We start from the raw sequence: 12,185 nt of genomic DNA on the forward strand, positions 1-12,185 counted from the left end.
TTGTCTGATTGTCAGTATAAGGAGAACTGGTCTGCTATCATGCTTTTCAAAGAACTGTTGTAGTATCACAGCCTAAAAAAATTCCAGTTTTTCTCCAGAACGAATAGATAGGGCTCATAGAACTAAAAGAAAACCCAAAGCTATTATGTTGAAGCATCCATACAGTCTTAACATGCCATTTTTTTTTTTTTTACTTACACATGACAGGAGACAAAACTAGATGCAAGTGTTAATAATCTGATAGCTACAAATAACCACTGAGCAGGCAGCTCCAGAAATTTAGTTTTAATGTTGGGCCAATTGTAATGCGCAAGTCTTGTCCCGTAGAAAGGCGTAAGGAAACCGAAGTTGCATTACATGACGTTTCAGTTAAAGTCGTATGTGCAACGGTGTTAATAGCTATGCGCCTGCGTAGATCGGATCGCGCTCAAGACCCGGGCCTGTCTCGTGAGATTACTGTGGGTTCGCGCGTCGTAGCCACATTAAGGTAAGTGCAACCCGAGCTGTTCTGAGAAAGGGACTCTTCCAACTATGAGTAGGGGCACGCACTCCCTTGTTCAGCCTGTTTATTTATTTATTTATTTTTTTAATTTTTATATACCGAGGTTCTTATTGCACTATAAAGGAAGATAAAGCGCAAGTTTATACACAACGGCCTAAAATAGAGTAGGAAGATCTCGCTAGACGCTGATTATTATGAATAATCACAATTTTGGGGGTCCTGAGAGCTCAAAGCCTGCGTATTTTCAAGACTATTAGCCCTCTCATTTTCGCTGCAAAAGAAAACTTTGGTGCGTCAATCAGTAGAGTGGAGCAGGTTAAACTTGCGTGACCACGCAGAGCGGAGCTCCGCCCATTTCCAGAGCGGAAAATGTAAAATTTGGCATCTTAGTAAATGCAGGTTGGCTTTACGCCAGTGAAAAAGGGATCATCTGTTATATAACTGATGATAATTCTGGTGTGCTGTAGCCTTTGAAATATTCACTCCTCAAAGTACAGACCTCCCTTTTGAAAGGCGTTGCCTACCCGAGTAAGCGGCCAAGGCTCAGGGATAAGAAGGATAATTTATTCTCGTCTTCAGCTGCCTCAGAGTGGTCTGCAAATTAGGGGCCTCATTTACTAAGCATTTTTTTTATAGACAGAGGGGCCAATGCAGTAAAGTATGCCCAGCCTAGCGCATGGGTTGCATGTGGTTGGGCTTGTGTTTTTGGATGTGCTAGACTAGCATCTGATGCACTAAGATTAGCATACGATAACAAATGCATAACCAATAGCACCCATGACATGTAAATTCCATATAGATGAGGACGTTAACTATTAACCTCCCCCCCAATGCAAGCAAACCGGGTGCACAACGCATGCTATTTAATGTGAGGTTTTTAACTCCAGTCCCGGAGGAGAACTCAAAGGCTCATGAGAAATAATAATAAAAAAAATATATATATATGGTCCTCTGTGTTACAATAAGTGTGTCCTCCTTAGTATTGTTGTGATACTTTAATTTACTGCTTGTGGTGGGAAAAAAATAAATGCATATTTTGACTTGATCAGAAGAAACCCACTTTTCTTTATGGACACAATTTAGACGTCTGTAGCAAGAAATGCCTAATATAATAATTTTCAGCAAAATAACAAAAAAAGAAGTGGGATCAAAACAGCACTTGTATTGGGCGCCCATTACAATTGGATATCCGATACAATAAACTATCAAGCACTACAGATGCACAATTCTCCCTTAGTTCACCCTTTTTAACGCTGCCTCAAATTTATTGCATCGGGCAACCAAGGGATGTGGCTGCGTGCGCGTTAAGACAATAGGCACTCAGTACTAGCACCCATTTTGAATACGCATTGGCCCCTGAATGGGAGAAAAGTCTTAGTAAATCAGCCCCTAGATGAGTTGTTAGACTGTGTGATATATGTTTGATCAATATTCATTGAGGATATCCTGAAAAGCAGATTTGTTTGTGAAAGCCTGGAGTTGTTATCCCTGCCTGTTTTCAGATCATAAGTAACTACAGAGCTAAGCCTGAGGTTGCAACTTCTGTTTTAAAACACTGTGGGAGTTTATTGATATAAAAAGTCTTTGAAACAGGTGTTGGAAAAATTAGGACTAATTCATCACTTTTATAACCCAAAGTTGCAGTGTTCTCTGTCATTCAAAATTCCTATCTTATTTTCCTTTAAAAATCTTAGTTAAGAATAAGGTCTTTTGGGGGACCTGATTTTAATGTTTGTTTTAGTTCAGATTAAATTGTAAAGCTTTTTATGTATTATTATAATAGACTGCAATACATTATTTCTTGTGGTCTGTGAAAGGGCAGAATATCAAATTCAAAGAGAATTTTGGAAGCATGATAAACAAGTTAATAAATTGAAACTAATATTGAGCCTGATGTAATAAAAAAATGTGAACTAAACATTTTCTTTACTCAAGTAGTAAAAATTGAGTTAAAAGTAATTGCAGTAAGCTAATGGTATGCAAATGCATCCAGAATTTTAACCCCCCCCCCCCCCCCCAAAGACATGTTTAGTGTGCAAAAATTCAGCACACTGTCAAATATTTAGTGACTAGCCGTTAAGCCCGTAACAACGGGCTACATTTTATAACATTTTTTCTGTCCCATTTCCTTCCCACTCCCTCCCACCTCTCCTCCCCATTCTCCCTCCCACTCCCTCTCTCCTCCCTCCCTTCAGTCACTCCCCCTCCCCTCACTCTCCTCCCCCCTCCCTTCAGTCACTCTCTCCTCCCCCCCTCCCTTCAGTCACTCTCTCCTCCCCCCCTCCCTTCAGTCACTCCCCCCTCCCCTCACTCTCTCCTCCCTCCCTTCAGTCACTCCCCCTTCCCCTCACTTCTCATCCACAACGAAGATCTCCGGGGGTGGGGGCCCTCCCTCGCGCACGCTGCCGCTCCTGCTTCTCGCCGCCGCTCTTCGCCGCTGCTGCTCCTCCCAGCGCCATTTTTTTAGGCACGCTCTGCTCTGACCGACGTGCGCGCATGTGCAGTAGAGCTGCTCTCTACTGCGCATTTGCGGCACGTTGGTCCGGGCTCCCTTATAGGTATGATAGCACCACAAAAGTCTAATGTAAAGTAAGGGGTGTTGCAATAAAGATAAGCACCTAATTTCAACCCAAGAAGAGAACTTTTCTATTTTCCAAAAAATGACTGATTACAAAGTTTCAACAAAGCAAACAAACAGTCCCCCAACACGAGCTGTGTTTTACTGTAGCTGCATTGGGAGGGACATTGATAAAGGATGAATGAGTACAGTGGCTCCCAACCTTTTTTTGTTTCGTGGCACACCTGGCACAGGGGTCACTTTGTTGTGGCACGTCACCCGCTTCCCCATCATCACTTTCTCTTCTCTTCCCTCTCCCCTTACCATCATCACCTTCTCCCTTCTCTCGTCCCCCAGCATCATAATCATACCTGTCCCCTACCATCATCACCTTCCCTATCCCACCATCTTCTCCCCCTCCCTTGTATAATCATCACCTTCCCTCTCCCTCACTCCCTGGCATCAACATCACCTCTCGCCATCCCATCATCATCATCATCATCACCATCCCTTTCCTTCTACTCCTCTCCCTCACTCCCTGGCATCATCACCTTCCCTCTCCCACCACCACTCTCCTTCACCTCCTGGCATCATCACCTTCTTTCTCCACCTCCTCACCCTTGATATCAACTTCATTACCTTCCCTTTCCTTCTACCCCTCTCCCCCATCCCCTGGCATCATCACCATCTCTTCCCCACCCTTTAACCTCATCATCACCTTCTCTATCTTTTCCTTACCCCCTGGCATCCCCTTCTCTCCTCCTCCATCCCTCTTCCTCACCCTTCCCTCTCCTTCCATCCCTCCATCCCTCATCATCATAGTCTCCTTCCCTCTGCCTTCACCACTTTCCCTCACCCTTTGGCATCATCATCGTCTTCTCTCTGCCTTCACCCATCTCCATCGTCCCCTGGCATCATCATCTTCCCTCTCCCCTCACCCCCTGGCATCATCACCTTCCTTCTCTCTCCACTCCTTTCCCCCACTGACATCATCATCAGTCTTCCGTTTCCCCCAAACCCTGGCATCACCTTCCCTCAATCTTACTCCCTGGCATCATTATCACCATCCTTCTCCTTCCACCTTTCCTCCCCACCCCCTTGAATCATCATCATTTTTCCTTTCCCTCTTCCTCCACCCTTCTCCCCCAACTCCTAGCATCATCACCTTCCCTTCCCTCTCCCCCCACACTGGCACATTCATCTGTCCCTTTCCCCACTCCACCCTCAATTCCTGTACAGCAAAAGTCGAGGAGCAGGCTTAACAAATGCTGCTTCTTCCTCCTTTGCCAGTCTCCGTCGGCATTCTGAACTGCACGGCATGCCTTGTGCAGTTTCTGTTGCACAGGAGAGCCAGCAGAGGGGAAGCAGGGCAGCTGCCGGCAAATGCTGTTCTCCCTCGCCCCCTACTGGCAGGAGGACATTCTGCAGACCAAGAGGGAAACCGGAAATGAGACTGCAGCTGCACGGCACACACCGATTGGGAAATTCTGATCTAGCAAGAAAACTAAGGGCTGACAATCGAATAGCAACATCATTCTCAGCCTGTGACTTGGTAATTTTTTTGGAAAATTAAAGTTCTTCTTGGATTGAATTTGAACATTGTGCTTATTTTTATTGCAAAATGACAAGCACATAAAATATGTGCACAAACCGTGATTTCTGCACACATAATATGTTTTATGTGTATAAAATATACCGCACAAAGCATATTTTCTCCGCATAAAACATTTTATATGCAGAAATGATTTATTAGCAGAAAACATGATTTGTACACACAGCCAACTCCAGTCTTCAAGAGCCACAAACAAGCCTGGTTTTCAGGATACCCATAATGAATATGCATGAGAGAGATTTGCATGCACTGCCCCCATTGTATAGAAATATATCTTGTATATATTCTCTGTGAATATCTTGAAAACTAGACCTGTTTGTGGCTCTTGAGGACCAGAGTTGGTCACCCCTGCCATAGCTTAACACTTACCCTGGAAATATTACTCCATTTCTGAATAGGAGTTATATTTTGAGCATTAAGAAAAGATGCGTAAAGTTTAGACCTCTCTGAATCAGGGATAATGTTTAATGGCTTGAGTACCGAGTTAAATTTGTCAATAGGCATACTAGGTCCTTCCTCCATCCAAGAACCTATGTCTCCCTCCTCTTCCCCATTCTAGATTCCTAATCTTCCCCATCTCCCATCTGCCCAATCCCTAGGCCTCTTTCCTTTTCACATTCCTCCCCTTCCTCCTCATCCCTTTCCTGATCTTCCTCCCTTCCTCTCCTTATCCCTGAGGTCCCCTCTTTGTACTAATTCTTGAGATCTTTTTTCTTCACGCAATAAAATTAAAATAAATGATAATTATAGTCTAAAATTACTTTATTTATATAATGTAATATAAAAGATGTAAATATTTGACAATTAGTTTCAGAATTTTTAAATTTTTACCACAGGATCTACCCCTGAGCTGCCACAACAAACTAAGGAACAGTGCCTTAGACCTTCTGCTCCCTGTTGTCCAAGCTCTGCAGGGGTGGAGAAGGCATGACATGGGGCAACAGCAGCAACAATGCTTAGGGGCACCAAAATCCTCAATCCGTCATTGCTTGAGTAACATGGGATTTGTATGAAGTAGCGCTAGGAAGGACCTAGTATTGCTATTGACAAATTTAACTCGGTACTCAAGCCATTAAACATTATCCCTGATGCAGAGAGGTGTCTAAACTTTACTCATCTTGCGCCCGACTGCCGATCGACCGCTGCTGCACCGCCTGCTCCCATCCGGCCGACCTGACGCCGCCCTTGTCCGTCCAGCTCGCTGCTTTCGGCAGGGGCGACCCATTGGGGTCCGAGCCAAGACCGTAGCCGAGCACCAAGCGGCCTACCTCCATCCGGGACTGCTCCACCGCTGCACGAAGCCACCGGACCGTCCCTCCCGGACGCATCACTTCCAGCTCAGAAGGCCCTTTAAAGCTGCCGGCCAGCCCTAGGCGTCTCGCGCCGAAGGAGCGCGACCAAGGGGCCTGCCCCTTGGTGCGCCCCTTTGTGCCCTTTTGTGCCTACCCTCATCTTAATCTCGCCCCCCTCTTTACCCTCCTCTTTAACTTTACCCGGTATTTCTTCCACCGCCATTTTATCCCCCTTTCATAGTAATATCTCTGCAGTGCTACGACACCCCGTCCCCGCAAACCCACACTGTTGCCCCTTTACTGCCCCTCCATTACCCTCAGCCCCCCTTCCTCCAGGTCCACCTCACATCATCCTGCTCACGAACATCACTATACTCTCCACAACAATGCTGCCTCACCCCATTCCTATCCTTAAACATTATGCCACCCCAATCTGTGCGCCATGGCTCACCATCTCCTACGAACACCGCAGATCGCTACTCCCCATCATGACCTCCCCCCTCACTCAACTAATCGGCCTCACAACTTTCACGATTCTCCTCCTAAATGCCCAGTCCATTATCAAAAAAGCCAGCCTACTTAATGATATCCTCACTGATGATAGTCCTGATATCTGCGCCATAACGAAACATGGCTAAAGAACTTTGACTCAGTACTAATAAACCAACTCCCAACCGACCTATATAACATATTCTCCATTCCCAGACTCAAAAAAAAGAGGAGGCCGCCTGCTTGCCGCCAAAAAGAAATTCAATTTAACCCTCCAACCTATCCCCCCCCCCACAGACTCGAAATTGGTCTATTTAAATCACCCACGCTCCAAATTTGCCAAATTTACGCCCCTCCTGGGCTCCTTGAAAGCAACCCATCCCCCATGATCGAATACATCACCAAAAACCTAGACATAAATTCCCCCGCCATTATCCTCTGGGATCTTAATCTCCATGTTGACAAAATTCCCCTTACAGCATCATGCGATTCCCTACTCACATCCCTGGATGCGCTAGGCCTCAAGCAGATTATCTCTAACCCGACCCCCCCCCCCCCCCACACACACACTTGCCAACCCATCTCCTGGTCTGACCATTTCCACATTGAAACCACCTGCTCCATCAAAGACACTCCCTCTCCCACACCCCCAAAGAAAACAATCCATTTCCATAAATCATGCAAAACAGAGGACCTTATAGCAGCCCTCATCGGTGAACTTTCCAAACTAGATCTCACTGATGCAGAGTCCGCCCTCTCCTCATGGTATTAGCTCACCAACACCGTAGCTAATGCTCTCTGCCCTAAACAATCCCGAGAAATCAACCCTGCAAATGCTAAAAAGAAATCCTGGTACACCCCCGAGCTTAAAACCATGAAACACCATCTTAGGAAACTAGAAAAAAGATGGTATAAAGAACAATCCCTGGCCTTCTAATCCATGTTCCGATCCTACCTCCACTCCTATAAGGAAGCCATTGACAAGACAAAAAGGGATTTCCACGCCCAAAGGATCCACCAACTTCAATTCAATGCCCGGTCCCTTTTCGAATTTGTTGCCTCCCTCACTAAAATCACTCCCACCCCCTTCCCTGACACAGATCACAAAACCAAATGCGAAGAGTTTGCCCTTTATTTTCACAAGAAAATAGAAACCATCATGACACGTTTCCCCCCCGTCCCCCACATGCACCAATTCCCACCACCACAAACCCTTCTGCTACCTCACACACAAACCCTTATGCCACATCACACATTCCCACCATATCCCAGTCAGTCAATACCTCCGCAGCACTCAACTCATTCGAGACCACCACACATATTGAGATAGAATCCATTCTTAAGAAAATCAATCCTGCAGTGCATCCCTCATATACCATCCCCACCAAAACCTTCCTTACCATTCCTAATACTATCTCCAAACCTATTTCCAACATCATCAACAGCTCTATCTCATCTGGCACTGTACCTAGCCTACTTAAACAAGCCATAATTAAACCCATTCTAATAAAACCTACACTTGATCCATCAGACACAGCCAATTATCATCCAATCTCTAACCTTCCCTTTATCTCTAAAATCCTAGAAAAAATTATCAATAGGCAACTAACAAGCTATCTAGATGACCACCACATCCTCTTCCCATCCCAATACGGTTTTCGCTGACACCACAGCACTGAAACCCTCCTCATCTCCCTCTCCGACTATATCCTGAGGGCTCTTGATAAAGGCCAATCATATATCCTGGCCCTCCTGGACATATCCTCCGCATTTGACATGGTCAATCACAACATTTTAACTGAGCGCCTAAGAGAAATTGGTATATCTGGCTCCGCACTCTGTTGGATTCAATCATACTTTACTAACAGACAATACAGAGTAAAAAGCAGGCACTGCGAATCAAGACCCGTCAACTTGTTGCAAGGTGTTCCCCCAAGGCTCCTCACGCTCCTCCACCCTCTTCAATATATACCTCCTTCCCCTCTGTCATCTCCTATCTGGACTCGGCCTTCCGCACTTTATATATGCGGATGATGTTCAGGTCATCATACCCATAACTGATACCCTACCTAAGGCCTTGAAAACATGGGAATCTGCCCTCGCAGCTATCGGCTCCCTGCTCACTGACAACTACCTCACTCTTAATACCTCCAAAACAGAGTTCCTATATATCTCACCCTCCCATAACAACACTAACCCCACACCTAACCCTCCCCACCATCTCCTTCACCCAACACGTTCACACCTTGGCGTCATCCTAGATAACCACCATAACCTAAAAAAATTCATCAATTCCACCTGAAAGATGGTTTCTTCAAGCTCCACACACTAAAAAAACTGAAACCCCTGCTCCACATAAATGATTTCCGCACAATCCTCCAAGCCATCATCTTATCCAAACTTGATTATTGCAATGCCATCCTCCTAGGCCTCCCCAAATATGCCCTCCGGCCCCTGTGCTCAAACACCTACACTGGTTGCCAATCAACTCCCGGATCATATACAAATCCCTAACCATCATTCATAAAGCTATCTACAACCATGGCATGCCCTGGTTCAAAGAACACCTCCAACTCCGTACCCCTGACAGACCCATCAGAGCACAACACTGTGCCACGCTGCACACTCCCTCTCCTAAACTGTCAAAGCTTAAGTCTACCAAAGAACGTGCCCTCTCCATTGCTGGGCCCGCCCTTTGGAACAAGATGCCCCTTAGTCTTCGCCAGGAGCCTTGCCCAAAAAGATTCAAACAGAACCTCAAGACCTGGCTCTTTAAGCAGGCCCCAAAAAGCAAAGCGGAAGCCGATCCAGTTGGCTGTATTAGAGTGAAAACAATAGGAATCGGATGATCAAAAGAAGCCCTTTATTATAATGCCCGACTCTGGCCGAGTTTCGCTCACAGAGCTGCCTCAGGGGCAATTCAATTGGCAGGACTTATAATATGCCTGCTGGGCTGCTGTCACAATGTCACACTGTCACAATACCACGTATGGACATACATTAGTTCTTTAAGCAGGCCTACACCTAAACCCTTTCTCGATGTACCCCCTCTCTTCACTCACCGTCCCCCTTGTAAATACGCCTTGTAAATCCTCCTTGTAAATACCACCCTCATACACAGTTAATCAATACTATATTTAGTATCGTGTTACATATTGTTATCTGTTTGTTTAAAACTTCTTGCTGTATTAATTTAACTGTAAACCAAGATGATGATCTCAATGTATCTTGGTATATAAAAATGCTTAAATAAATAAATAATGTAAAAATATAAAACATTATACTAAGAACATAAGGAAATAAGAACAATCAAAAAGCAAGAAAACATTTTCCCTTGTTTCTTAAAAATGTTTGACTGGCGCCTCAGTTTTCTTAATATATTTTCATCTCTCTGAAGTGCAGTATGCCAACCAGTATAATGGCTCTCTAATGCACTTAGATTAGGGTTACTGGATGGGATTATACTAAAATGCTTGTGTCATGGATGGCCTTGTAACAAGCAGAGCAGTAAGATAGTTATGTTCTACTGTGGTCCACCGACTGGTGGGGTTTTTTTTAATTAGCAATGGAGTAGATTCCTTACTTTCATTGTGCATGCATAAAACATAATTTTAATCCTCTTTTCCACCTCCTGCTGCTAAGAAACTGTCAGAATTTGTAGAGTGTTGGATTGCAAACCCTGCCCATAATTCATGGATTTTCCTGTAGGTGTGTTTATTAGCAATGGAATCTTTATAGCTTGTGATATTTATTGGACTAATAAAGTTGGTGATTTTATAGATGATGGTGTTGGGTTGCATATGGGAATTTATATGCTTATATAACCAAGGTGGAATAATCTCAGCTGGGCAGACTGGATGGGCCAATTGATCTTTATCTTTGATTTGCTAAATTATTCTTGACAGAGGATTAGGAAGTTGCCTTTTCCCAGTGATTTTCAGTGCCCTTTGCAATCTTCAATTAAGAGATAAATGGCTCATCTGAAAAAGCCCTTCTTTCCACATTCTGTCTTTTACCTGATCTCTCAACACTTTGCCCAAAAGTGCTCTCCATATGTGTCTTTAGCATGCCCAAAATCTGTTAAAATTGCTGGCAACTGTTCCCTCTAAGCTGTGTGTGCGCACAAAGGTTCTGGACTCCACGCACACGGCTGAGCAAAGTGCACACAAGCTCTCCAGCGTTGCACGGCAGAGCAAACAAAATTTGTGCTTGCGGGATACTCACTCCCTGCACTAGAAGAAGAGACTCTGCTAGGTCATTAGTGGCATTTCTCCTGCAGCCCAAGAAGAGGACCTGTCAGGTTGCCAACGTTTCCCCCGAAGATGGAGTCTGGAGAGGTCCAGAGTGTGTGTGTGGTGTGTGTGTGTGTGATGGTGAGAGTGCCTCTATGTAAGAGTGAGTGTACGTGTGTGTGAGAGAGAGAGAGTGTGCTTGTATGTATGTATGTATGTGTTTGTATGAGAGGGCCTGTACCTGTGTATGAGTGAGAGTGAGTGCCTTTGTGTGAGTGCCTGAGTGAGTGCGCTTGAGTGTGTGTGAGTGAGAAAGTAAGAGACAATTTAGGAGACTATCTGTAAGAGTGTGCTTGCTGTATGTGTGAGAGAGAGAGGTTAAAGTTTGTGGGCCCTCTTCCAAACTATGACAGTCTCAGGGTGGCTGGAAAGTTCCCAGGTATGGAGAATGGGGGATTTTTTTTATCCTTATTAGTTTTAATTATTGGATTTGATATGTCTGTAGTTTTGAAATTTTATTGGTCATTTTTGTATGTGTTTCAAATTATTGGATGTTCAACTGATTTGACATTTTTTTTATATTGTTGATGTTTTATATTTTGTGTTTGGTTTTGATATTTGTAATGCATACAGAGTCTGATTTCTTGTGATTTCCAGTTCAGTTTTAGTCTGCACATTTTCTATTTCTATTTTATTCTGTATTTGGTGACAGTCTATCTGCATGTGTGACTAAAGTGAGGTATTCTGCTAGTGCATAGTTTCTTTGTAGGGATCTAGAGCAGGCTGGAATGTTCTGTTTTCCTAACAGGATGTATTGATGTTTAGAGCTGGCAATTATGGTATGGAAGGTTTACTCTATTGTAATTGTAGTTCAGTTTATACATGACTTTCTGTAGACCAAGTCCACAGCCAGAGCTTTTTGATAGGCCTAATATCATATCGAATCTGTGTCTTTGTTTTCAATGAATGTAAATATATTTGTTGTGATATTTTTACTTTAGAAGATTGTATGTTGAATGTCCCTTTTCTGATAAAATCTCTATTTAAGGTTGGGGAAGTGGTTAATAAGAAATTTTCTTTAATGGAAAAAAATTCATAATTTTAAATTTCTTAGCATCCAGACAGAACCAATGGGCTATGTACCTCTACCAGCAGATGGAGATGGAGCAAAGCTGACATCTCAGTATGTATACTCTTGCAGTGACATCAGCCCGCCAATATTCTCTGTCTCCAGCAGATGGTGAACGCGCATCTTCCTACTAGGGATTGTTTCAAGTTTTAGAAGGAAAAGAAAGTAGGAAATTTAATTTGTCCCACTCTCCTGCGGTGATACCAAATGGTCCTTCCCCCACTTGAGAATTCCTGAAGTGATTTCTGTGGTCCGGTAGCTGTTTTTTTCTGCCGGCATGGACTTAGCTGTTGAAACAGCTGAAAGGGAGCAGGTGCAGGAAGCCGAGCACGGCGGTGACGGTATATGCCCTCTCTCCCCGCAAACAGTGAC

The 12,185-nt window shown here is 44.3% G+C and overlaps 1 protein-coding gene across 4 annotated transcripts in view; it reads left to right on the top strand.

The window, feature by feature from the left end:
* Nucleotides 1–383: 383 nt before the first annotated feature.
* Nucleotides 384–12,185, top strand: part of PTGR2 (prostaglandin reductase 2) — a 129,257-nt gene continuing 117,455 nt past the window's right edge. For 2 of the 4 annotated variants that reach the window (XM_029598676.1, XM_029598678.1), the window contains exon 1: nucleotides 384–487. The gene's annotated coding sequence lies outside the window, so the exon portion shown is untranslated. Of the gene's footprint in view, nucleotides 488–4,349; nucleotides 4,612–12,185 lie in introns of all 4 variants that reach the window. The other 2 variants (XM_029598677.1, XM_029598679.1) reach the window with 2 other exon arrangements.

Source organism: Rhinatrema bivittatum, chromosome 4 (assembly GCF_901001135.1).
Source record: "Rhinatrema bivittatum chromosome 4, aRhiBiv1.1, whole genome shotgun sequence".
Classification (NCBI taxonomy): Eukaryota; Metazoa; Chordata; class Amphibia; order Gymnophiona; family Rhinatrematidae; genus Rhinatrema; species Rhinatrema bivittatum.